At 46.6% G+C, this 23,654-nt stretch overlaps 1 non-coding gene and 1 pseudogene across 1 annotated transcript; one reads left to right on the top strand and one right to left on the bottom strand.

The window, feature by feature from the left end:
• Nucleotides 1–1,265: 1,265 nt before the first annotated feature.
• On the bottom strand, nucleotides 1,266–21,547 carry LOC142458657 (triosephosphate isomerase-like; annotated as a pseudogene).
• Nucleotides 13,643–13,832, top strand: LOC142460316 (U2 spliceosomal RNA). Its single transcript, XR_012786548.1, has one exon. It is a non-coding gene; the product is annotated as a U2 spliceosomal RNA (small nuclear RNA).
• Nucleotides 21,548–23,654: the final 2,107 nt, after the last annotated feature.

Raw genomic sequence — 23,654 nt, forward strand, 5'->3', positions numbered from 1 at the left:
CCCAGTCCTTTGTACAACAGAGAAAACATGCTCAATCCTTTGTACAACACAGCAAGCACGAACCAGTCCTCTGTACAACAGAGCAAGCACGGCCCAGTCCTCTTACAACAGAGCCAGCACGGCCCAGTCCTCTTACAGCAGAGCCAGCACGGCCCCGTCCTCTGTACAACAGAGCAAGCACGACCCAGTCCTCTGTACAACAGAGCAAGCACGGCCCAGTCCTCTGTACAACACAGCAAGCACGGCCCAGTCCTCTGCACAACACAGCAAGCACGGCCCAGTCCTCTGTACAACACAGCCAGCACGGCCCAGTCCTCTGCACAACACAGCAAGCACGGCCCAGTCCTCTGCACAACACAGCAAGCACGGCCCCGTCCTCTGTACAACAGAGCCAGCATGGCCCAGTCCTCTGTACAACACAGCCAGCACGGCCCCGTCCTCTGTACAACAGAGCAAGCATGGCCCAGTCCTCTTACAACACAGCCAGGATGGCCCCGTCCTCTGTACAACACAGCAAGCACGGCCCAGTCCTCTGTACAACACAGCCAGCAGGGCTCCGTCCTCTGTACAACACAGCCAGCATGGCCCAGTCCTCTGCACAATACAGCCAGCATGGCCCAGTCCCACCCATCCTCACAAGCATTTGAGCCCATGGCTGCAGCCTCTGTGTCAATGCATCTTGTCAAGGGCCTCCTCTTCTTTGCTGCCCTCCACTTTGCCAAGCACGATGTCCTTCTCCGGAAACACGCCTAAAGTGCTGGAGACAAAGTTTCCCCATCCTGGCTGTCCTTCTTCCGAGACAGCTTTGTTGCCTGGTTCTTTTGGCGGTCCCTGGTGCTTTCCCATAGTGACCGTATGATTTTCTGGCTCAAAGTGCCGCTATTAGTCCATTTCAGTTCACTAATACCTAGGATGTCCATCTTTAGACATTCCATTTCTTTTTTTTTAAGGAATTCCAATTTTCCTAGATTTATTCTTTGTACACTCCAAGTTCCAGTTATTAGTAGATTTTGGCAGCTGTTTCTTCTCATTTTGATTCATGCCATCAGCAAATGAAGTCTTGAAGGCTTGACCCCATCCACTTCCTCCTGGTGGACTCTGCTTCAAGAAGGAAGCCATATTCTGAGTGCCTTCCGGATCGGAAGGGCTTCTCTTCCAGCACTGCCTCCTGAAGTTGCTCGGCATCTATGAGTTAGGCCCTCGGTATCCGACCACATTGCGATGCTGTAAGGTTTACAGCAGCTATTTCCTCTGAGGGGAACGGCCTAGAAGTTCCACTGAAACTTGTTCACTTTGGGCGACCCTGCTGGAATTGGAAATGCCATTGACATACCTTTCAGTGTCACAAGACACCACAATGCCACAAACTGACAGACGGGTGGTGACATGTTAAACGAGATAGCCTGCATTCTTACTTGTTAAATCTGGCCACGTCGTCTCTGGCCTGCCCTTAGAGAAACCCTGCTCTTGTACTGACCTCTTCTCTCTGAAGCATCAACTAGCGCCACCAGGAGAGTTGGACCACCCAGCCCATCCCATAGCTCCCCTTCCTGTCATTCTTGCTAACTGCCCCCAAGTGGAAGTCCTTCTAGTCATCTATCAAAACCCACCAGGCACGCCATGGAGCAAGATGAGACTTGCTGCTCCCATAAAGATTTACAGACTGAGAGATCTACCAGATCAGGATCAGGATCAGGATCAGGATCCGGTCCGGATCCGGTCCGGATCAGGTCACTCTGAGTCAGAATGAGCTCTATGGTAGTCAGGGTTGTTTGGTGTTTGTCTGTTTTTCAAAATGTTTATTGTGCATTTTTTGTTGTTGTTGTTCTTTGATGCCTGATAACTGATCCCTTTGACAGTTCCCGGGGGGGACATGGGATAGGGGGAGGTGGGGGGAAAGGAAGTGATGCCAACAAACCCAGGGACAAGGGAACAACAAATGATTCAAACTGGTGACAAGGTGGGTGTGGGAGGCCTAGCAGGGCATTATAAAGGGCAATGCAATCAAGAGGAACTGCTGAAACCCAGGTGGGGACTGAGCATGACAGTGGGACAGGAGAAAAGCCAAGGGAAATAGAGGAAAGAGCTGGGAGGCAAAGAGCATCCATAGAAGTCCAGACAAAGACATGTACACATGCAAACACATTTATATCTGAGGATGGGAAAACAGATTCATGTGCCTATAGCTATAGGTTTCGTATCAAGGTAGCAGAAAGACACTGGGCCTCCACTCAAGCACTCCCTCAACACAAGAACACCCTCCTCTATTAAATTGGCATTCTAGGATGCTCACCCTCCTGACACAACCACAGAAGACAAAGCGGGTGAACAAGCAAATGTGGTGAAGAAAGCTGATGGTGCCCGGTTATCAAAAGATATAGCGTCTGGGGTCCCAAGAGCCTGAGGGTAAACAAGTAGCATCCAGCTCAGAAGCAACAAAGCCCACATGGAAGAACACACCCTGTTTATTGTGTATTCAGGGAAGTTTTACGAAGTCCTAAATCATGAACACTTAAAAGTCTGTCCTCTTTTCTCCACCAGCTCCTGCTGCTGCTTCAGTTCAAATTGCCAACATCTCTCATTGGAATAACTCACCTCCCCCAGCCACCCACTGAGGTTCCTGGCCTCTAGTTTTAGTCCCTCCAATCCCTTCTTCACATTGCAGCCCTATGGAGCTTCCTGTGATTCATATTAGAGTACGTTCTCCTCCAGCAGAGGTTTGAAGTCCCAGCCAAGGAAAACGGGAGCACCGCAGACTCATCTCCCCTCCTTTCCCCTCCTACCCTCTGGGCTCCATTCATGCCAACTTCCTGCCCTTTCTCCACCAGACCCTCCTACCTTCCTTCACAGCAGTGGTTCTCCACCTTCCTCATGCCGCCACCCTTTCATACAGTTCCTCCTGTTGTGGGGACGGCCAACCATAAAATTATTTTTATTACTACTTCATAACTGTAATTTTGCTACTATTATGAACCGTCATGTAAATATCTCATTTGCAGGATGTATTTTCATTGTTACAAATTGAACATCATGAAAGCATAATGATTAATCACAAAAACAAGAAGCAATTATATATTGTGAAATGTTTATTTTTAATTACAAATAAATGAAATTTTGTCTTGAAGCACGGTGTAGCATGGGTAACACTCTTAATAGAACAACAGTAAACTACATTGCTACATTTTATGAGTGTATGCGTAAAAAGCCAACATCAGTGGGAAGGTTGAGCTAGCTTCTTTCTCACTAGATCAGAAATCCTTGGGGCAATCTTTGCAAGAGCACAACAAAGATCATGTTCCACAACAAGTCTACTTCTGTATTTAGACTTGATAACTAACATGCTGAAAAACCCTGTTTCACAAAGATATGCTGTTGGAAATGGAAGAAGAAGGTGAAACACAGTCTCAAACAGAATAGGCTATGACTACAAACACTCGATCCAGAATTTTGTAACTGCAATTGTAGAGAATTCAGTTCTTGCTTCATTGCTGTTAATAAGTTCAAGGAACTCCTCTTATGCTATCTCAGGAACATCTTTAACTTTGACTGTGACTGGGCTTCTGGCAAGTGCAAATGGGGTGTCAGGTAGATTTGGAAAGTACAATGAAATTTCATCTGCAAGCATGTCAAGTGTTCTGAAACAGAAATTATCATCATAATCCTTTTGTCTGGTTCAATGTCATGTTCCTCAAAGAAAACAGATAAGATAGGTAATGTGTAAATTTTATTTTCATCCAATTTTTTTTTTTACCAAAGCTGAAGTTTCATTTGGAATGATCAGATCTTTTCAGACAAATTGAGGCATGTTGCATTTAGTCCTTGCAGTGATACATTTAACTCATTCAAGATGTCAAAGATGTCAACCAAGTTAACTACTTTCTGCAGTTCACTTTTATCCAATGAAAAGTGCTTTGAACTGCAGTCTTGTTTTCTGATAAACATTTTGAGTTCATCACGAAGCTCAAAAACATGTTTTAAAACTTTTCCTCTTGACAACCATCTCACTTGTGAAATAGCAGCAGAGCATTATTGGGCGCATCCAACTCATTGCACAGTTGCGAAAACAGTCGACTGTTTAATGTTCACCTTTACAAAATTGACAGAACTTATGACGCTTTTCATTACTTCTTTTAACTCTTGTGGCAGCATCTTCGTTGCTAATATTTGCTGATGAATCAACAGTGAGTTCTGATGACTTTTGGTGACTCATTCAGTACCAAACGTTGAAATCCAGGTCGACATCCTAGCATAGCTGGAGCACCATCTATACAAACACCACAAACCTTGCCCCAAGAGACCTTATGCTCTTTCAGAAATGAACCAACTGTGTCAAATACGTCACGTGCAGTAGTTGTCATTTCAAGAGATTTGCAAGAAAGAAACTCATCTTTAAAGTCATCATCATTAATATGCCTCATGTAAGCCAGTAACTGTGAGCAGTTTGCAACTTCTGTTGATTCATCAAGCTGGATGCTAAATATTGGAAGTGGAGCAGATTTACTTTCCTGGATTACCTGATCAAGAATAAGAGCAGACATGTCATCTATTCTTCTGTAGACAGTGTCATTAGATAAGGAAATTGCACTCAATTTCATTACAAATTTGTCTCTGATCATAACTCTAACAATGTCTTTGGCCATTGGCAACAGTAAATCCTCAGCAATGGTGTGAAGTTTCATAGCTCTGGAGATTTTGAGTGCCACCAAATATGAAGTTCCAATGGCTGCGACGTTTTGTTTGTGGTACTTGCCACTAGTGTCAAGTCTGGCTTTCTTGAGTCCATCAGCTTTGCATCTAAAATAGTTGGTATCCTTGCCGGCAAAGCTCGGATGCTTGATATCAAAATGGCCTTTTAGTTTGTTCGACTTTATAGATTTGGCTGATAGAATTTCATAACAAATAACATGTTACTGTTTCTCAATTCCTATTGTAATTATTGAGGTAAAACCATACTGTAAAATATCCTCACTATATTTTCTTTTCTTAATGTTCTTCTCTCCACAATCCATTGTCATGGGATGGTTTGATAATGAAAACAATATATAACAATAGCTTTCATAATGCACAAGATGATACATGGCATAGTTCAGTCAATACCCATGCCTGATTCATAACAGTAGCAAAATTATAGTTATGAAGTAGCAGTGAAAATAATTTTATGGTTCGTGGAGTCACCACGACATGAGGAACTGTATAGGTTGATAACCACTGGTCAATACATTTCATTAAAGTTTCTTGTGATTTACCATTGTTTTTTTTTTTTACATACCTGTTACTATCACAAGGGGGCAGTATTCACATCAATCAGAGCTGAATATAAAAAGGCCATCAGCATCCAGATTAAGTTCCCGTGATACAGATATATACATATACTTTTTTTTGCAGTAGTTGATTTTACAGTACATGATCTTACATTTACCCAGTAATTATAATTCATGAAGTGTTGTTTTTATCTCCAATACTGCTGCTTTCAACACTGTAGCTGCTTTCAACACAGTAGCTGCTCTCTACACAGTAGCTGCTCTCTGCACATGTGTGACTGGTCCACATAAGTACATTATGGTACCAACCTTGTCACTTACTCCTGTATTTGTATGGGGTGTATGTGATGGGGTTGGCGCGATGATGTCATCCCGCTGGGTACTTACTTGTATGTGGGCATATCTGCATGTGAGCAGACCCGCCTGGAGACAGATGGAAGAGCGGTATCTCGGATCCTAAGACCTTTGGAAATATGTGTTTTCCTGATGGTCTTAGGTGACCCCTGCGAAAGGGTCGTTTGATCCCCCAAAGGGATCACGACCCACAAGTTGAGAACCGCTGCTCTACAGGCTTTCCAACAATTGATCCCTCTCTTGCTTCTTCTCTTACCTCACCTTAAAATATCAGTCTCCTCTGATGCCCTACTCTGGGTGAAGTGACTGTGCTCCCCAGAAGGTGTCCTCTGGAAATCTGTGCTCACGTCATGACATCACACTGAGCATGTGATCAAGACTAGAGCTCTGTTCCTTGTATTTCTGACAGACATTGCTTGACACAGAGGACATACCAAAGATATAGATTTTGAGCCAAAGGATGAAAACCACAGGATAAGGAGTAAGCAGGTTGTGGTAGTTACATAGTTTCGTGTCAACTTGAAGATATCTAAAAGTATAGGGGTGGTATTCAGCCTGTCAATCAGGTCACAGCCTGATGGGGCTTCCTGGTGGGTGTGGCCTTCTCATAAGGAGGATCCTAGCAACCTCCCCTTCTCTCTCCGCCTTCACCTTCCTGATGGCTGACCTGGGAGTTGCGAGAGTCCTGGAGATGTGTCTACTATCATTGGATTCATGGGACTTTGCACCCACTGGCCTATGCTATTCCTGCATTCTACATCATCGTATGTGGCTTCATGGGTCTGAAGAAGGACTTATGGACTAATATTGGACTTACCCACTTGAGTTGGACCGGGCTGGGATGTTTTCCAGATATACAATTACTTTTTGATCTAAAGTTCTCTCTTACACGTATATGAGTGTCACTGGATTTGTTTCTCCAGTGAACCTGGCTGTCTGACACAGCTGTCATCAGAAGCCAAGTGGGAGCAATGAGCAGTATTACTCATTTATTGGGGATTGGTGAAAGCTACTGCATTGGTCAACTTTGGGTGTAAAACACAGCATCCTATCAGTGGCTTAGATCAACAATCATTTATTTATTTAGCTTACAAATCTGCAGGTTGGAAATTTGGGTTAGACTCTCCTGGGCAGTCTGGATCTTGGCTGGTCTCACTCATATGCCTGAGGTTACATACTGGGTTGGCTGGAGACTGGCTGGTAATGTTGGTCCTTGGCTGAAAGTTGACCTGTGCTTCATGTGTTTTTTTTTAAGTCATTTTATTGGGGCCTCATACAATCTTATCATAATCCATACATATATCCATTGTGTCAAGAACATGTGTACATTTGCTGTCATCATCATTCTCAAAACATTTGCTTTCTCCTTGAGCCCCTGATATTTACTGCTCATTCCCCCCCCACTCCCCCTACCTCATGAACCCTTCATCATTCATAAATTATTATTATTTTGTCATATGTTACACTGTCTGACGTCCCCCCCCCCCGCCTTCTTCTCTGCTGTCCATCCCCCAGGGAGGAGGTTATACATAGATTCTTGTAATCAGTTCCCCCTTTCTACCCCACATTCTCTCCACCCTCCAGGCATCACCACTCTCACCACTGGTCCTGAATGAGTCATCTGTGCTTCATGTGGTTTTCCACTCTCCAGGAGGTTAGACTAGTTCTCATGGCAACTGGCGGGGTTCTCAGCGAGCACACAGAATTATACAAGGTCTGTCAAGGCCTAGCCCAGGATTTGACGCAGTGTTAAGTCCTCTGCATCCTATTGGTCAAAGCAACTCCAAGGTCCATCCCAGGTTCAAGAAGTGAGGAAATAAACTTCCCTCTGGATGGGAGCAACTGCAAGGCACATCGTAAAGGGATGTGTGTATAGGGAGAAGGATAGGTTGAGCCGTTTTTGTTTGTTTGCAAATGATCTACATGGATATCCCCAAATAACACAAGAAACTGGCTGACTAAAATGTATGAAAACCACAAACATCAGTCTCTATAACCCTGTAACCAGAGCACCTAGATGGTACCCAGCCACCACTGCAACCGCTTTAAAGAGAGTCACAGGAAGGGAGGGGGGAAGAGGAGCTGATACCAAGGGCTTGAGCAGACAGAAAATGCTTTGGAAATGTTGATGGCAACATATGTGCAAGTGTGCTTATTGTAATTGAATGATAGATTGTCATAAGATTTGTATGAGTCTCCCAATAAAATGATTCATCATCATCATCATCAAAGAATCACGTGAAAAAGTTCTGAGCTGAATTGGAAGAAAATGTGGAACAAAACTCAAATCATAAAAGAGACCAGCCTTACTGGTCAGATAGAGACTTGGTGGGACACCCCACCCTGCACCCCTCACCCCCGATAAAAACTATGTCCCTAACTCTTCAGGGAATTCACCCTGTGGTAGAATAACCAACGATTTAAGACCCAAAGCAGCATTTACCCAAGGACAAAGGTCAGAGGGTGAGGAAGACGGCAGAAGGGAAACAGGGAACCCGGAGAGGAAGTGGGATAAGGGAAGATACATTGAGAGACTTGTAGTGGATGCGTCGAAACAAACCGTGTATTGTTGAATGTGCAGTGGATGATGTGCTCCGGTAACCTCCACTTAATGCCCCACAAAGAGGAGACAATAAAAGGTGTGGAGGCGCACCGATTGCTGGGAAGCGTCTCTCCTGGCTTTCCTGATACCCCAAGGCTCATATGGTTTTCCTGCGTTTTCATTTTGCATCTTCGCCCAAGGCAGACGTTTGGAACTGGCCTGGGCGGGAGGCGTAGGGAAGAGATCACCATGGTCAAGGAGACGGCCCGTTTGCGTCAGAAGGGCCTGTGTCCACTTTATTGTTTGTTTGTTTTTTAGCTGCGGCCCCTCCCCCAAGGAGCGCATAGAAAACCCTCACCAAGTGTCAGCAGAAGGTGGGACCGAATAATCCCAAACCCATGGCCATTGAGTCAGTAGCGACTTGTGCTGGTCCCAGGTGCTGCCGAGTCGTTTTCTTGGCTCCAGTACGATCACCAGGCCTTCCTTCCGTAGCACTGTTGGGTGGTTTGACTGCAGGTTGGCAGTCAAGTGCAAACGGTCTGTGCTATCCTGGGACCTCCATTTACCATTGGTTGGAGGTCGCCAAGGAGAACAGAAGGCCTTTCCTGCCGAGCAGGGGTCTGCGTGTGGATGAGCACCCGATGCTGCGATGGGGAGCGGGAAGTTGGGCTGTAAGAGCCAGCCTGCGTTTGGCTGGCTAGCCCAGCGGGCCGGTGTCTAGTGTGGCCTGGTGGTTGTTGGTTGCCATTGAGACAACCCTGACTCATGGTGACCCCGTGTATGTAGTGTGTGTGTGTGTGGGGGGGTGTCAGACGCTTACAGACATCCTCCCCAAGGGCAGTTAGTCACCAGACTATATGGCAGGCCTCACTCCCTGCTACTGGGGACAATAAACTATTCCTCCTTGAGGCCTGAGACCAAGCATTCTCACCCCACCAATAATGATCTCTATCAGATGAGTCAGGGAACAGGCCCATCTTGTCACATGTGCACCCCCAATCCTTCCTCTTACTGTTGTATGTGTGTCCCTAGACCACCCCCTCTCATTGCTGTATTACCTATGACACAACCCCTCCCTGCGATGTATGTTCTCACCTGTAATTAGGGTGCTTGCACGTCCCCAGAGAATTTAAAAGGCCTGGGCTAGCATTAAAATCTCTCTCTCCCTCCACGTGGACCACCAAGTGGGGCAGAGGTGAGCATGCTACCATGAATTGTGTCTGACTCCATTTATTTCAATACTTCACTTCTATCTCTCATGCTCTCTGTAACTTTACTATGATCTTTACTTATTATCGCTGTACAATTGCACCTACCGGACCCATAAAGTTGTGCTAGGGGTTGGCTCCCCCTGACAGTGTAGGGTGTCTGTGTCCTTTGGAAGCACATTGCCAAGACCCTCTTCCCAGGATCCTCTGCTCACTGCCACTGAGTCAGTAACTCATGCTCCTAGTGACCCTACAGGACTGAGCAGAACTGCTTCAGGGAGCAGCTACAACAAGGTAGGCATGGCAACTGGGTAACAGCGGATATAAAGTTTCTGTTTACTGTGATGAAACTGATCTAAAATCAGATCTTTCGAGAATGGCTGTTCAACTTTGTAAGTCTGCTAAAATGCATCTGACTGTCTACTTCAAGGAATTGAATTGTATGGTAGGTACACTACATCTCAATGAAGCCATTTTATTGAAAATAAGAGTTTGGAAGGTAAACAAGCAGCCATCTAGCTCAGAAGTAACAAAGCCCACATGGAAGAAGCACACCAGCCTGCGTGATCACGAGGTGCTGAAGGGATCAGTTATCAGGCATCAAAGAACAAAAAATCGTATCATTGTGTGCTCACCTCCCTGATATGATCAATGAAGACAAACGGATGCATGGGCAAATGTGGTGAAGAAAGCTGATGGTGCCTGGCTATCAAAAGATATAGTGTCTGGGGTCTTAAAAGCTGGAAGATAAACAATGACCATCTAGCTCAGAAGCTACAAAGCCCACATGGAAGCACACCAGCCTGTGAGATCATGAGATGTCGAAAGGATCAGATATGAGGCATCATCAGAAAAAAATCATATCATTGTGAATGAGGGGGGAGTGCAGAGTGGAGACCCAAAGCCCATTTGTAGGCCACTGGACATCCCCTTACAGAAGGGTCTCAGGAGGAGAGGAGCCAGTCAGGGTGCGATGTAGCAACAATGAAACATACAATTTCCCTCTAGTTCCTAAATGCTTCCTCCACTTGCTCAACTATTATGATCCCAGTTCTACCTTGCAAGTCTGGCTAGACCAGAGGATGTACACTGGTACATATAGGAACTGGAAACACAGGGAATCCAGGATGGATGATCTCTTCAGGACCAGTGGTGTATGTGGCGATAGTGGGAGGATGGAGGGACGGTGGGTTGGAAAGGGGGACACTATTGCAAGGATCTACATATAACTCCCTCTCCATGGGGGACGGACAACAGAAAATTGGGTGAAGGGAGACATTGGACAGGGCAAGATATGACAAAATAATAATTTATAAATTATCAAGGGTCCATGAGGGAGTAGGGAGCGGAGAGGGAGGGGTAAAAATGAGGAGCTGATGCCAGGGGCTTAGGTGAAGAGCAAATGTTTTGAGAATGATGAGGGCAATGAATGTACAAATGTGCTTTACATAATTGATATATGTATGGATTGTGATAAGAGTTGTATGCGCCCCTAATAAAACAATTTTTTTTAAAGTGTTTGTGTCTCGGTCAGTTTTAGCATCCCTGAAAGCGAAAGGCAGGACAGGGGTGGTGGGCCTCCCTCCGGGTGATGCAGAAGGAGGCTCATCACAAGCCCCCCACCGCAGGCATCCTGGAGAAACAAATACAAGGAGACCGAACCTGATTCTAATCCAGCTGCCAGTTCATTGCCAGGAAATACGGGGAAGCGAGGACCAAGTTAAATAACCCCACAAAGAAGCTAAGAACAAACATCCAGAGTGTGCGCTAGGCTGCCAAGCCCAGTTCTTCTCAAACCCGGGGACCGAGCCTGAGAAGCGCCAGGAAGGGCCATCTGCTGCCGGTGAAGAGATCCGTCCACCAGGTGAAACTTGTTTGTATCTGAGCTAAACCAATTGGAAAGAGACCTTCAGGGCAGTCACGGGAAACTGAACATGGATTAGATAGTCGATGGTATTAGTAAACACACATTAATCTTGCTGGTGTTAGGAAGCTATGTTGATATGAACAACATGTTAGGGTTGTTGTGGTAGATACAACAGTGAACCCCGCAAAGATGCCCACACCCGCATCCTCAGAACCTTGCTGCAGAAGGGGCTCGGAGGTCAGTTGCGATTGAATTAAAGGAGTTGAATAGATCAGCCTGGATTATCCAGGAGGGCCCTAACGTGACCCTAAACGACTTTCTGAGAGGGGAAAGGAGATGTGAGCATGGAACCAGAGACTGCCGTGAAGCCTTTGAAGATTCGGGAAAGGATGGTAAGCCGAAGAAGGCAAGAAGCCACTGGAAGCTAGCAAAGGGAGGGAAGGAGAATGTCCCCTGGACCTTCCAGAAAGGACAAAGACTGTGATGGAGCTCCTCACCCCTAGAGCTGTGAGATTATAAATTTGTGCTTTTTAAAAGCACTTCACTGGTAGCAGTCTGTTACCGCGCCCACAGACAATCGAGTCACGTCTCTTCGTGTGTGTAGCCTTCGGGTTCTAGCGAGGGGTTTTGGTTTTGTTTTGCTTTTTAGCATAAAATCCCAAGAATAAGGCAAGTGGCCGTGGCCGTGACTGCTCGTCAGTGCCGTCGAGTCACTCGGACCCAGAGCAACACTACGTGAAGTAGGAAGAAACACTGCCTGGTCCCCCACCAGCCTCAGAACCGTTACCATGGTGAGGCCCAGGCTGCAGCCACGGTGTCAGTCCATCTCCTCCAGGGTCTTCCTCTTTTTGTGCCGCCCCTCTACTTTTATCAAACAAGGACTGGCCTCTCCCGGTACAGGTACACGAGACGAAATCTTGCCACCCTCCCGCCCAGGAGCATTCTGACTGTCCTTCTTCCAACACGTACCCCTTTGTTCTTCTGGAAGCCCAAGGTATACTCCCTGGTCTTCTCCAACACCATAATTCAAAGGTATCAGTTCTGACTCATTGTCCAACTTCCACATGCCCATGAGGCCATTTAAAAGACACCCTAGTCCTTAACGTGACTTCTTTGTCTTTATTTATTTATTTATTATTTATTTTTATTTAATCATTTTATTGGGGGCTCATACATTTCTTATCACAATCCATACATGCATTCATTGTGTCAAGAACATATGTACATTTGTTGCCATCATCATTCTCAAAATATTTGCCTTCTACTTGAGCCCTTAATATCAGCTGCTCATTTTCCCCCTCCCTCCCCACTGCCTCCTGCTACATGAACCCTTCATAATTCATAAATTATTATTATTTTGTCATATGTTACACTGTCTAATGTCTTCCCCTGCCTTCTTCTCTGCTGTCCCTCCCACAGGGAGGAGGCTATATGTAGATTCTTGTCATCAGTTCCCCGACTTCTTTGTTTCTGACACTTCTTTGCCCTTTCCCTCAGCTCCGTGTATGCAAAGTCTCTGCTCAGGGGCCGTCTGTGTTCGCTTTAGTTAGGATTTGTGGCACTAGGCTCTCTTCGCCACCCCACAGGACAGGATAGAACTGCCCCTGTGCGTTTCCAAGACTGGAACTCTTTAGGGGAGTAGGAAGCTTTGTTGACCCCATGGAAATGGATGGATCAGAATCAGGCTCACGCACCCTAACTACGTGAAACAAGGAAACAAGCCCTTGCCATTGAAGTCACTCGGCTTTCTCTGATGCCTGCTGAGTAGGTTAAATCCGTTCTTTGAATAGTCTGGCTTCCCGGACCATGGTGCATTGGGTTCACCAAACCACACAATCTCGAAAAAGCCAATGCTCAGAGGTTGTTTCTCTCACGGATTTTGGCACCTACAGACTCCCATCAAGGAACCGACATCCACTGGAACGACATTGTTTGCACTCCACAGATAATTTTGGGAAACAGGGACTCTGCTGGCCGCTTCTGTGCCCAACGATGACCCCGTCCCTCCATGAATAACACAGAGCCCCTCCCGAGATCCTGCACTTGTAAGCTGTCCCTCCTTGTAGACACAGGCACCCCCAGCCTCTCTGTTAGGGAGGCAGTTGGTTGTTCTCAGAAAAGGCTCGCTCTCTCTCCACGACTCATTCTGAGTAATAATCCGCTTTTCTTCTTGCCTCTTGGCTTCTGTTATTTTAACACGGTGCCAGAGTTGGACCCGTTCAGGTCAAGGTGGGTTAGTAGGTGAACTCTATTTGGCTAGTGGAAATGAAAATCATCAGGGGCAAAGTTGTCAATAAATCACCAAGTGATTTCTCCAAAAAAATGAATCAGGAAGCTCGAGAACAAAACAAAAAAGTCCAGAAACTTGATGATTTGCTATTATGTCTCAAGCCTTAAAAAATAAAAAGGCATCGCTTCTTGGCCTTTTGGCTAAGATCAAGTGTAGTATCTGTTCTTATCAGTTTAATATCTGATACATCTCTATCTGAGGACAATATATTAAATGGATTTTTGGAGCAGGGAGTTGGAATAGGAGCTTGCTCCGTCCACTCCACGCATCGACCTGGTATTGCAGTGCTTCCAGGAACAGTGCACCCCCTCGGGGGACTTAAAAAAATAATAAAAAGGCTAATCATGTTTTGAGATGTTTTTTGTTTTACGTCCAGTTTTATTTATTTATTTTTTAATGTCCTGATTTTTTATTATTTTTTTTGCAGACCCCAGTGGTCAACGTGCCGAGGACTCCTCTCTGCTATTGTAGCTCAAAAGCATCCAGAGACCGATGGGAAGGATGGACATGGTTATCTTTCAATCACACTGTCTTTACAAAAACAGGCTGTCGGCTGGATTTGACCTGAGACCTTTCACTGCCCCCCTCCCCCCACCTAGAGTAATTCTCAAAGTATTGTCCCAGGACACCCACAGCAGCAGTAGACTCTGGGGACCTGTCAGAGATGCACGTTCTTGGGCCCGACCCCACTTGTTAACCCTTTCCAGGGACTTTTGCAGCAGGTTCCTTAGTCCGAGACTCAGCTCAGTCTGATATTTGATTTCTTAACTGTTGCTTCCATGAGCCCTGACTGTCGACCCAAGCAAATACAATGAACTCAACTTCAATCTTTTTTTTTTTAAATCATTTTATTAGGGGCTCATATAACTCTTATCACAATCCATATATACATCAATTGTGTCAAGCACATTTGTACATTCATTGCCCTCATCATTCTCAAAACACTTGCTCTCCATTAAGCCCCTGGCATCAGCTCCTCATTTTTCCCCTCCCTCCCCACTACCCCTCCCTTATGAACCCTTGATAATTTATTAATTATTATTTTGTCATATCTTACACTGTCTGACGTCTCCCTTCACCCACTTTTCTGTTGTCCATCCCCCAGGGAGGAGATTATAAGTAGATCCTTGTAATCGGTTCCCCCTTTCTACTGACTTCAATCTTTATGTTGCTGATTGGTCCAGTTATGAGAATGTTTTTATAGTACCAGATATTTATTTGCCCCTAAGTAAGACAGCCAGCTCACACAGAGGGACACACACAGGCAATGGAATCATGGGAGAGGGTAGCCCCCCCCCCCAACTCCCTGGGCCCTGAGGGGCAGACAGGGCCTCTTCTTAGCTGTTGATTTCACAGTGGGAGAGGGGAGAGGGGAGAGGGGAGAGGGGGCGAGGAAATGCTTTCTCCTGCCCAAACTGGGGACTGAGGCTGAGGGCACCCCAGGGCAAGCCCCACCCCCCTGCCACCTCTCAGCCAACAAGAAGCCACCTTAGTTCCAACCATTGTAGTTCTGGGAGAAGTGATTGTCCTGCTCCCAACCAAGACAGGGGAACATGCACGTGGTAAAGGAAGGCAGAGTTTGGATTAGGCCATGAGAGGTGGCAGGTGACATCATCGGAAGCCCTGCTGGGGTGGCACTGGTGGGTGTCTGGGTTGCCTTGTCGTTGGCTCAGCAGGAAGCAGGCCAGGGAGATGGAAGAGGCATTGATGATGTCCAGAAATTGGGGTGGAGGGATGGGCCACTGGCCAGGAAGCCATCCATATCGGGCTGGCTGGCCAGCTCCATGCAGATGGCCCCGTCCCAGAACCCCCATAAATGACAAGAGTGCTTCGAGCCATCGCCTAGTGGGCATGGGCCTTGAGGCTCCCTCACCACTCCATCCCCCACCCCCCTACCCCCCACCACACAGCTGCTCGTGGACTTCCTGGGCCTGTTGGGGTGTTGTCCTGTCGCCGGTACCAATGGCCCACACAGGTTCATAAACCAAGGCGGCCTGGCTTCAGCTGGGCACATTAGCTGCAGTGACTTTGGTTTGCTCCACAATGACCTTCTCAGTGACGCCAGCTTCCCTCTGGTCCAGCTCCTCCCCTCTGCCAGGGCCTGAGCCACTTTCTGCACAGTGCGTTCCCCTAACTCTCCAGAGATGTGCCTTCTCTGCCAGGGCCTCAGGACTGCCCAGGCAGCCCACGTCTTTGATCATGCCAGGGCTGATCTTTCTAGTGGAGACCCCACCCTGCTGCTGGCTGGTCACTTCATAGCAGCTCTGCGCAGCCGCGGCAATCTTGGCCTCTAGCTTCTGCCTGGTGAAGTCGATACAGGCAGCAGGGGGTGCACAAACCACTGTGGTATCAGCCGGCACCTGGGCCGCTTTCAGGGTGGCCAGGAGCTCCCCGTGGCCCTTCTTTTACTTCCTGGAGTGCGGCTTGGTGCCAGAGGCAGACACTGAAGGTCAATACCACTCTGTTTCCTGTTCGTTGAAGTGTAATCCGGATGGAAGGTTGTGGTCTTTGGTCTTCACCAGTACAGACTTCAAGTCCTGCGCTTCCAGCAAACAAGGCTGTGTCATCGGCATGTATGGCTCTTTTTCTAGTCCCTTCTGACTCATCGTGACAGCCGGAGGAGCTGTTGTTTCAACAGTGTTGGACGTTGTTGTGCAACAACAACAAGCACAGCAGAATGAAGCACTGACCAGCCCTACTCCCCCCTCACAGCTGTGTGCTTGAGCCCGTTGTGGTTGGTCCCTGGGTCAGTCCATCTTACCCAGGGTCTCCCTCGTGTGCTGACCTCTGTCAAGGAATGGTCTCTCCTGATACTGTGTCCAAAGTACATCCGATGAAGTCTAGCCAGCCTCCATCTAAGGCACTTTCTGGATGTACTTTTTCAAGTACTGAAACCCAAACCAAACTCCCTGCCAGCGGGTCAATTCTGACTCATAGTGACCCTGTAGGGCAGCGTAGCATCGCCCTCTGAGTTTCTGCAACTCACTCTTTGCAGGAGTAGCAAAGAGCTGGTTGATGGTTTCAAACTGCTGACCTTCTGGTTGGTTAGCAGCCCGGCACGTAACCACTACACCACCGGGGCTCCTTCTTCCAGGATTGGCTTGTTTATCCTTCTCGCAGTCTATAGTACTTTCACTCTTCTTCAGCGACATCATATTTCAAGTGCATTTTAATTCTTCTATCTTCCTGATGCGCATTGGCCTTTCACATACATATGAAACAATTCGAAATACTGACTTGGCTCGGGTGCAACACGTCGGTCATTTGATTTCTTGACCATGGCTTCCATGAGCCTTGATTGTGGATCCAAGCAAGACTGAGTCCCGGACAACTTCAATCTTTCTCCATTTTTGATGATGTTGTTTATTAGTCCAGTTGTGTGGTTTTTCCTTACGTTGAGTTCCAATCGCACCGAAGGCTGAGATCCTTGTTCTCCATCAGCACGTGCGTCAAGTCCTCCTCCCTTTCAGCAAGCAAGGCTGTGTCTTCTGCATGTCGGAAGTTGTCAATAAGCCTACTTCCCATCCAGATGCTGCGCTCGCCTTCATATAGCCCAGCTTCTCGGATTATTTTCTCAGCACACAGATTTAATAAGTATGGGTGAAAGGAAACAACCCTGACACACATCTTTCCTAATTTTAAATCATACACGAGCCCCTTGTTCTTTTGGAATAACTGCCTCTTTGTCCACGTACAGGTTCCACGTGAGCACAATGAAGTGTTCTGAGATTTCCAGTCTTCTTGATGTTCACTATTGAGCAAGGGTGGTGATAAAGTGCTTTCTTATCTGATTCTGATTCACAAGTGCACAGAAAGGTCTCTTAATGTTGGCTGTCGGTTGTATTCATGATAGGACTTTTAAAAGTTCATGGAAAAACGGGATTGAACGATAATGAAATCCCTATTCTTCTCAATGTTATTCACAGTGTATCACATATGGTACATTGCATTTGCACGGTCACTATCTACACAGTATATTGCATTTGCCTGGTCAATAAAATGCTACATCTTTCTAGTATTCTCTGCATTCACCCAAGACCCATCTGAAGCCAGCCGTGATAGCCCTCCTGCCACGTCCTCTTCTGATCCCACTTGAGTTTCTGGCAGCTCCCGAGAGATGTGCTTCGGGAACCATTGCGGAATTACCGTCAGCTATGGTTTACTTGTGTGTGATATTAAATATATTGTTGGATAACTTCCAACTTCTGTTGGGTCACCTAGGGAATCCCATGGTAATGGGTTATATGTTGGGCTGCTAATCTCAAGGTGAGCAGTTTGAAACCATCAGTCGCTCCACTGGGGAACGATGAGTCTTTCTACTCCCAGAAAGAGTTACTGCCTTGGAAACCGAGACGGGCAATTCTAGTCTGTCCTGCGGTCACTATGAGTCAGAACTGACCCCGTGGCTGTTTGTTTGGTCGGGTCACCTTTCTTTGGACTGAGTCACAAATATGGATCTCTTCTAGTCAGTTGGCCAGGCAACTGTCTTCCGAAGTTCTCGGCCGAGACGAGCGAATATGCCCACTGCTTCATCAGCTTGTTCACATGTTTCCATCGGTATTCTGTAAGCGCCACTTCATGGTGCTTTCACCAGCACAGTACTTCGAACGCATCGATTATTCTACGTTGTTCTTAGGTGCCATTGGGCGTGTTCCGGTTCATGGCAACCCTTGGGACAACAGAGCACACTGTGTCATCCTCACAACAGTTATAGTCTGCCTCAGGGTGTGGCCACTGTCAGTTCGTCTTGCTGAGGCTCTACCTCTTTTTACCTGCCTCCGTATAAGAAATAAAAGCCAAACTCATTGCCCATCAAGTTGATTCCAACTCACAGCGACCCTAAGGGCGGAGTGGAACTGCCCCTGTGGGTTTTCAAGAGTGTAGCTCTTCATGAGAGTAGAAAGCCTCACCTTTCTATATGAACGAATGATATCTTATTAAGAAAATGATTTATGATAAAAAAAAAAGAAAAGAAAGACTCTCTCTCCCACAAAGTGTCTGGTGGTTTTGAACTGCTGATCTTGCAGTTAGCAGTCCAATGCATAACCCACTAAGCCACAAAGGTTCTTCCTTAACTGCTGCCTAACATTCACATGCATTTGGGGTGATTGAAAAGACATGGTGATGGGGCACTCTAGTCCTCAGAGTGGCATCTTTGCTTCTTGATATTCAAGAGTACGTTTCAGAGTCTCTTTTTCCGCCCTTTCTTTCTTTTAACTTTGGTTTTCCTCATGTATGACATTGTGTTCAATGCGTCAAATTTATCCCTAAGAGGGTCTATAAATTCAAGTGAGATCTACTTAAGATCATACTTTGGCTTTCACAGACTTATTTGAACTTGCTTTAGTTTCAGCTTGAACTTGCCTACAGGCCGCTGATGATGTTCCACAGTCGCCCTGGCCTTGTTCTAGCTGATGTCATCAAACGTCGCCATTAGCCCTCTTCACAGAGAGAGTTGATTGGTTCCTGTACATTCCGTAGAGCAAGGGCCATTTGTATCGTGGTCCTCCATGTCATGTCATTGTTGTTGAAAAAGGTAACTGCCACAAATACGTCATTGTTTCTGCGAAATTCCATCAGGCAATCTCTGATGTCATTTCTATCATCAAGGCGTATTTTCCAACTGCCAATCCTGTTTCTAACTGTGATAGTTAAATTGGATGTCAATGGCACCTGTGTGAAGGTAGGGGTGGATTCCGACCTATCAGGCAGATCGCAGTGTTAAGACATCTCTCTGGGGGGTGGCCTTTTAGAAGAGGTGCTCTGGTGAACTTCTCTTTCTTGCCGGTCACCTTCCTGCATGCTGGGTCCTGTGTCTTTTATCTAGGGGTGGCTCTTGTGACTCACCAATTCTGGGGGCTCTCATTGGCCTGCCATGTTTTTGTGGACCTTAGAGCCATGTGGCACTGACCCCGTTGGCCTCTAATCACCCTGCTTCATCCTCTAGCAGCTCCATAAGTCTGCGGCCCTTCGGCTATCATCTGACCCATTGACTTGACTTGGAATGGCTTGGGCTGCTCTCTTGATATAAATTTATTTCTTGGACAACAGAGGGGTGGGTGAAGGGAGACGTCAGACAGTGTAAGATATGACTAAATAATAATTTATTAATTATCAAGGGTTCATGAGGGAGGGGGGAGCAGGGAGGGAGGGGGAAATGAGGAGCTGATATCAGGGGCTCAAGTGGAAGGCAAATGTTTTGAGAATGATGATGGCAATGAATGTACAAATGTGCTTGACACAATGGATGGATATATGGGTTGTGTTAGGAGTTGTGCGAGCCCCCAATAAAATGATTAAAAAATGATTTCTTGATATAAAGCTCTTTGTTATACATGTATCACTGGTTTTGTTTCTCTACCCGAGTGTGGGAAAAAGAAAGATTTCTCTCAAGTTGTCTTCCCAAAATATATGCCAAACTTAGCTGCTTGCTATACATGGTAAATGATTATACACTTGGAGGTCAACGAAAGTAGGTCAGGGATTATTCTCCCTAAGGATTATAAGTCATCTAGAGCAATCAAACTGTATATATGGTCTGTCCCACCCTAAGTAGGGCCCACTCCCTTCTGATGAGGGTAGTAGTAGATTGTTTCTCTGAAGGAGAGTCCAGAGAGGTCAAGCCCACTCAAGGGTGACCAAGAGTAGGCTGCCATCATGAATCTAGGGTCCGTCCTTATCACATATAAACCCTTAGTCCCTCCCCTTCCTATTACGTGTACACCCTAGCTCATCCCCTTCCTGTCATGCTTATGGCTATTGTAAAGTCCCTTTCTGTGACTTGTGTGGTTGCCTGTAATCACGTCCCCAAAGATATAGAAGCCTTGTTAGTAATAAATCACTCTTGCTCTCCACCCTCTCTGCCTGCGCTGTGCGTGGACCTGGCTGTTGACATCATGATCCTCTAGGAGGTGAGCATGCTACCATGAAATATGTCTGACTTCTTTATTTCACCCTCTTTCCTCTCCCTAGTCTCTATGACTTTACTATAATCCTTATTTCTCAACCGTACAACTGAGCCTACCAAACCCATGATTAGTTGTGAGGGGCTGGTTACCCCCACACCCGAGCATACCAAATTTTTATTCCAACCACCAATAGCTATCCATGCATCTTGACTGCATATTTGATCAATTTCAGACAACAGAAGTTGTCAACAATGTATCATTTCTTTGTCTTTGCTATTAACAGCTGGCCTTGTATTAACTGGTCTTCCTTGTGGATGTGCAGGTATCATTGTATCGCCCCAGTGCTGTACTTCAGGTTACATTTTGGAGTGTTCGTTCTCATGATCAAAAGGAATCAATTCCTCTTCCACTTGTCATTCTCAGCATAGACGACGATAGGACGGATTAAAAACGGCCAGTATCCGTCCAGGTCAGGTCAGCTCACTGGTACTTACAATATCCATCTTAATCCGTCCCATTTCACTTTTGAGTAAGTCCAATTTTTCTAGATTCGTACTTTGTACATTTCTCTTTTTAAAAAATCATTTTATTGGGGGCTCATACAATTCTTTTTTTTTTTTTTTACAAACCAGAGCGCTTTATTGAGCTTGCTGAGAGATGGAGATACATGCACAAACGGCTGTGGACAGGAGCGGCAGCAGGCAGGCCAGGGGTCAGGTCGTCCAGCAGGTTCAGGACACAGCATGGTGCAATGGCTAGTGGCCTTGCTGGCCCATCATCTGCGACAGGGCTTGGAAACTCATCACTGTGCCCGTGGTGAGAAGAATGATGAAGACGAGGATTCCCAGGAGTCCGAGGACCATAGAGAAGATGTTCAAGTACTTGGCAGTGGACGCATGGCTCTGGGCCCCACCATCTTCTGGTCCCTAGACTTCACGGAGTAGACATAGGCCACGAAGCCCAGGCAGCAGCAGTTGAGGAAGAGAGTGTTGAAGAGGGACCAGACAACGTGGTCAGGCACATGGGGTTCACTCGGGATGTTGATCACGGTGGATTGCATGGGGGCGGCCTGGTATGGGGTCCGCAGCCCCCCCATCTTGAGCTCCTCTTGAGCCATCTCTTGGGTGTGAGGACACAGAGACCTGCAGAATGGGAAAGGCCCAGAAGTTCCTGGAGCACAGTTCTTTATGAGCTCTGATAGGGAGCCTCCCACCCTGTGCTCCCTCCTTTTCCCAGGTAAGGTCCACTTCTCGCTCATACAATTCTTATCACAATCCATACATCCATCCATTGTGTCAAGAACATATGTACATTTGTTGCCATCATCATTCTCAAAACAGTTGCCTTCTACTTAGGCCCTTAATATCTGCTGCTCATTTTCCCCCTCCCCTCCCACAACCCCCAACCTCATGAACCCTTCATCATTCATAAATTATTTTGTCATATGTTACACTGTCCGACGTCTCTCCTCACCTTCTTCTCTGCTGTCCCTCCCCCAGAGAGGAGGCTATATGTAGATTCTTGTAATCAGTTCCCCCTTTCTAACCCACATTCTCTCCACTCTCCTGGCATCACCACTCTCACCGCTGGTCCTGGAGGAGTCATCTGTCCTGGATTCCCTGTGTTTCCAGTTGCTATCTGTACCTATGACTTTGTACATTTCCCATTCCAATTATAAATGGATGCCTGCAGCTATTTCTTTTCACTGTGAGTCCTGTCCCATCAGCAAATGAAGGTCCTGAAAGCCTCATTCCTTCCAGCTAACTAAGGTCACTACTTGGAGGGTGGTCCCTGGGCCACATTTCCCAGCAGCAGCTCATGGAAGAAACAAGTGGAGGTTACAGTCTCAGGTTACAACCCGGTGGATGGAGTTCCTCTCTCCTAGGACCACTGTGAGCTGGAACCAACGCACAGGCAGGAGGTTGGGTCTCAGGTCTTCTCTGAGGTGGTAGTTCATGCCGTCACGGTTTAAATGGCTTCCAGCAGAAGAGGTTCATGTTCCGGCATCCTATCAGACAATTCTTAAGGTTTCCTTTGCTCCCCCACCCCCTTTTGGTTTCAGAAGCAGGATTGCCAGGGCCTCCTTCCTAGTTTGTCTGAGTCTGGACTGTACAGTGAATGGTGTCACTGTAGACAAACCTGACTTCTTTCTAATTTGCTATTGTCCTCAAGGAACTTATTAGAGAACCCTCTTATTTAATGAAGATCTTCTTATGGGGACCCTCATGGTGGATCCACGCATTCATTACATCAAGCACGTTTCTACAGAGGTTACCATCACCATTTTCTAAACACGTACTTTCTCTTTGAGCCCTTGCTATCAGCTCCTCTTTTTCCTTTTTCCCTCCCCTCTTGGTACCCCTTGGTGAATTCTAAATTATTATTATCTTCATATCTTACACCGACCACAGTCTCCCTTCAACCACGTTTCTGTTGTTGGTCTCCCTCAGGGGGAGGAGAGACTGCTGTTTTGCGAGGTTGGAAAGAATTGTTTCATTTAAATCACTTTATTGGGGGCTCGTACAACTCATCACAATCCATCCATCCATCCATCGTGTCAAGCACATTTGTACATTTGTTGCCAACATCATTCTGGAAACATTTTCTTTCTACCGGAACCCTTGGGATCTGCTCCTCATTTTTTCCCCCACTCTCCCTCCCTCCAGAACCCTTGATAGTTTATAAATTGTTCTTAGATTTTCATGTCTTACACTGTCCAACGTCTGCCTTCACCCACTTCTCTGTTGTCCGTCCCCCAGGGAGGGTTCCCCTTTCCTTCATTGGGTTCTTGTAATGTTAGGGAAGCACTATCAGTGCCTGCTGTTTCTTCAGGCTTCTAGGGGTTAATGCCTGCGTTGCCATGGAAACCCTCAGGGGCAATTCTCCTCAGTCCTCCAGGGCTGTGGTGCCTTTAAGTTTAGTGTGGTGTCACAGATTGATGGCAATGGGTTTGGTTTGGTGTCTTAAATCAGCCTGCTGGAGATAATAAAGGACAGATTAAGACCGGACCCTTACAAGCTCCTGAGAAGCCTTCTAAGGTGCAGCGGTTGGTTTCTCCTTGTCCAGCGGAAAGAAGAGTGAGGGAAGTTGAGAGACACATGGACATGATCAGCCCAGGAAATGATTAGTCCCCTAGACTAATAATGGACTGCAGAGCATCAGCCTCGCCAGCCTGAGACCAGAAGAACTGAACTGAGTGGTACAGCTCTGAAAAGGATCCATTT

The sequence above is a fragment of the Tenrec ecaudatus genome, chromosome 10 (genome assembly GCF_050624435.1).
Source record: "Tenrec ecaudatus isolate mTenEca1 chromosome 10, mTenEca1.hap1, whole genome shotgun sequence".
Lineage (NCBI taxonomy): Eukaryota > Metazoa > Chordata > Mammalia > Afrosoricida > Tenrecidae > Tenrec > Tenrec ecaudatus.